A 4,068-nucleotide genomic window follows, 5' to 3' on the forward strand; every position below is an offset into this window, starting at 1 on the left:
GCTGGTAAATCAGTTGAATATGTTTGGGATTTGAATGTGTTATCTTACCCTTTTCCTTCAGATGAGGACCATTTTTATACCAAGTTTTTCCAGTACTCTCCTGCAAGGACTTGATCACACAGTTCTGTTCCTTTTCATCACCTCACAACACTGCTGTCATTGCTGTTCCCTCTTCAAATCAAGGTATTGAGAGTCTGCTTCCCTCTGGGTTGACTTAATGGGATAATGTATATGTGAGGTGTAAAACATTTCAAACAATTTGCTTTTGTCTTCCCATCCTCTGTAAACCAGCAACAATGCTGCAGAGTTACAAAAATGTTGTTACAGGATTACCAGAAGGGTTCATAACTTCTAATATTACTCCTACGTCTCCACTATTTATACATCCACACGGCGAGCACAGGCTCGAGCCTGGAGCGGTCTCTGTGGATGCGGATGCCTTGAGGTGATGACTCTGCTCCCACTTCTGACCATCACTACCACGCTTCTCCCCTTTCAGCACTGCCAGGGACTAACAGAGTGACAGTGGCACGACCTGTGCATTTCTCCTACCACCCTGAGCATTCAAAGCTTTAAGTTCAAGCCCTCCTGGTCCCACCCTATGTCAATGCAGGTGGACACTGCTCTCAGTGCCCTTTAAAAATGCCCAGTTTAGCTTTCAGCATTCACAGAAAAGCAGAGAACCTCTGCACCTTAGCAGGTACCGGCAGAAGCTCTGTTTAACCTTAACCATTAACATCATCATTTCACAGCATCTTTCATTATCCCTCTTCTTCAAAGCTTTGGGTATATCAGCTCATTAGCATAAAAGATCAAAACTTCATTTACAAGACAAATACCATAAACAAGAAATTAATTCCACAGACCAGTCGATTTCAAATGAGAATGGTGATGTTAATTTCAGTGTTAAAAAACCCTCTCAATCCAGTAATTAAATTCTGTTCCACGAGATATAGTCAAGCATATGCTCTGCCTACACAAGGGCTGATTAATTGACCCTGAGATGACATCATCCACCCGGCAGTGGGTATCAAACTGTCCCACATACACAAGAGGCATTAACGAGCCCAAGATATCACCTCCTGCTGCAGAAAAGGAGAACCTGCTCTTTTCTGCCCTGCTGAGCTCACCAGTCCTTCCACAACAGTACGCAAGCTTTCTCTTCTGGTTGTCAACGGCCTCTTCCTAAGGTTCCCACTTCCAGGATAAGGTTAAAGAGACTTCCGTTGGGCAGAAGGGGTGATGATGAGCACTGCATGAGGCTTGGGGCTACTGTCCACATTCTCATATTCATACAAACCTGCTCCCTCTTTATTGGCTTGGCGCTGAGCAGTGTTTATGGGTTTTGCACAGGGAACATGGCAGGTCTCCAATTTGTGCTGGACATCAGACCACAGGCTCTGCTTATGCAAGTCTCTTTATCTAGATTGATGAATGCAAGCTTCAGAAAGAGTATTTCAGCAGCCTCGTATAAGGGGCATTAGTCACTACTGCCTTGGTGCCTAGAAAGACCCATCAATTTTTGTAAAGCAGACAGTCGTAACCTTAGAAGAGATGCAGCCAGACTCACCAGCTCTGAGCTTTTTTTCTCTTTCTGAATCCACAGCTCCGATGAGACCAATGGAAGTCTAGGCTTTAAAGGAATGCAGGATCATGCCAATTAGGAGGCTATAATAACCAATCTAGAGCCCCGTTCCCCCAGTCAATCCCTATTGTATGCCAATTGTGTATCTCCATCCACTGCTAATGGAGACAACTGCTGGGCTTCCCTGATCATCTCAAAGACGCAGTGCAACATCCAGCTGCCGTGGTGATGGAGCCCTGCACATCTGGGTCTCCCATGATGTGCCTGGCAACCCATGAAAGCGGGAATACAATATCTTCAGTCTTTTTTCTCCCATAAATACCCATCTGAGAAGCATTTAAACTGTGACTCTCAACACTAACCCATCTAACTTTCTAAAACAAGAAGATATATAGTAAACAAGGAGGATGGAAGAAGGAAATCAGGGAAGTTTTACAATTTGGAAAGCATAATTAAAATACAACAACCCCTTTTGGAAAAACACTAAATATACATGCAGTGCTTTTGTATAATCAGTTGTTTGACAGCATTCTTAAACTAAGTGTGATCACTAAAAGCAACACTGAAATTAAAGAGCAAATATATGGGACTGAAGTAGGTTTCACAACAACACCAGGGCAGAAAAACTAAAGATGTTGGTCAGAGTGACAGGATTTTGTTTAAGAACACGTGTACTGCTTTGTAGCTTGGGAAAGAAAAATTGATTTTCCAGACACTGCTATAAAACATGCCAAGAAACAAGTGTAAACCAAAGAAAGCACAAGCTATAACTAGATAATAAAGCATCCAAAATTTTCCGTGTATGCCCATTTACGGGAGGAAGAAATTACCCTGTACTTAACTTTGCTCCCTGTGTCACAGGTCAAAAGACAAGAAACATTTATAGAAAGCAGTACTAAAACCCACGGGCATAGAGCATTATCAACAGAGCTGAGTTGATGAGCAACCTGGGACCAGCATCCAAATTATTTGCTTGGGACAGAGCAATAGCCATGATGCAAAACCCTTGCGAGCCCAGGAGCGGAGCCTGACGTGCTGTGAAAACGAGGAGTGAAGGGAAATCTCCTTTTGGATGGAAACCCCATTCTGACCACTGAGGTCAACTAGCAACTGGTGACAGAGCATCTGGTTATGTTCAAATATTTTGAGTCTATTTATTGTTACAGGGCAAGACAAGTGCCTATCAGTGACATTTCGCTGAGCTCAGAGGAATTGCAATGATTTATACTTATATGACTTCAGATTGCACTGTGCAATAAGCTTTTTTAAGCACATTTTAAACTCATGCTACAAGTTATGCAGCCAGATAAACATGTACTACCCATACATATCAAAGGGAAACCTCAGAGAAGCAATTCATTGCTACAAAAATGCAATAGGAACAGGCATTGGGCTAAAATGATCATGGGTTTCTGGTCTGCATAACCAAAAGTTGAACGATTATTAAGAAAATAATTCCACTTGTATTAATTGTATACTGCTCGGTTAATTCTTTTGGGTTATTTAACCCTGCTTTCCAAAACTGCACTAATTCGCTCCATCAGTTATGGCTTAATGCCATCTTGACATGTTTGCTTTCATTAGCCTGCTGATTCATTTCACATTTTATGCATCTTTGTTTTTTCCTTTCCTTTTTCTTTAATTTTTCAATTTCGTTAAATAGATCAGACTCACATAAGATCTTGTCAAGAGCTTGAAAGTCAGTGCTAGGAGCTGAATGTATCCGGAATGACAGATCCCCACATGTGGCCCAGCCAGGAGGCAGCAGAAGGAAGGCACTTGCCATACTACCTTTGAGGTGAATAACCTCCTGAGCGTTAAAAGCAATAGGCAAATGCATGGAAGAAACTGCGCAAAGTGAAGGGGAGTATCTGGCATTGACTTGCCCTGGAAAACCAAAGGAATGACCCCCTCAGTGCTGAGTGCAGCAGAAGGTAATGAAAAGGTTTTGTGAACGGAGGCCAGCTGGTCAGCCTGGGAAGCCAAAGACACTGTGTCCTGCTTCACAGAACATGAGCATCTACCACATTGTGACAAAGCTTTGTCAGCGTGTCCTCATTTTCCTGCAATGATATGTGTCACCCAACGTGCTTTTCTGCTGATCTGCCCTCCAAGGAGGGAAAACTCTAGAGGGCATACAGGACCGGACACAGTCACCTGTATAGATGGGACTCATAAGGGATGATGTTTAGTAGGAAACCCGAACATCCATCTGTTTAAATACCCAAACATCCATCTAGCTCATGTGCTTCCCACAGGGGTTGTTCTGGTGCATCTCTGTCCCAGACCTGGGACATTGATCTCAATCCAAGCATCCCCCTTGAAAGGGAGACAAAATCCATCTTGATTCATCTGCCCAAGGCAGGTCCCAGGCCCAGGTGTGGGCAGCGGATAAGCAGTATCACCAGAAGAACAGGCGCTGGGGGGAGAGATTTCCTTAGCCTCCTGCGCTCTGGCCTAGCAGGTTATCTTAGTGTGCAGAG

Source organism: Egretta garzetta, unplaced genomic scaffold (genome assembly GCF_000687185.1).
Source record: "Egretta garzetta isolate BGI_Z169 unplaced genomic scaffold, ASM68718v1 scaffold188, whole genome shotgun sequence".
Classification (NCBI taxonomy): Eukaryota; Metazoa; Chordata; class Aves; order Pelecaniformes; family Ardeidae; genus Egretta; species Egretta garzetta.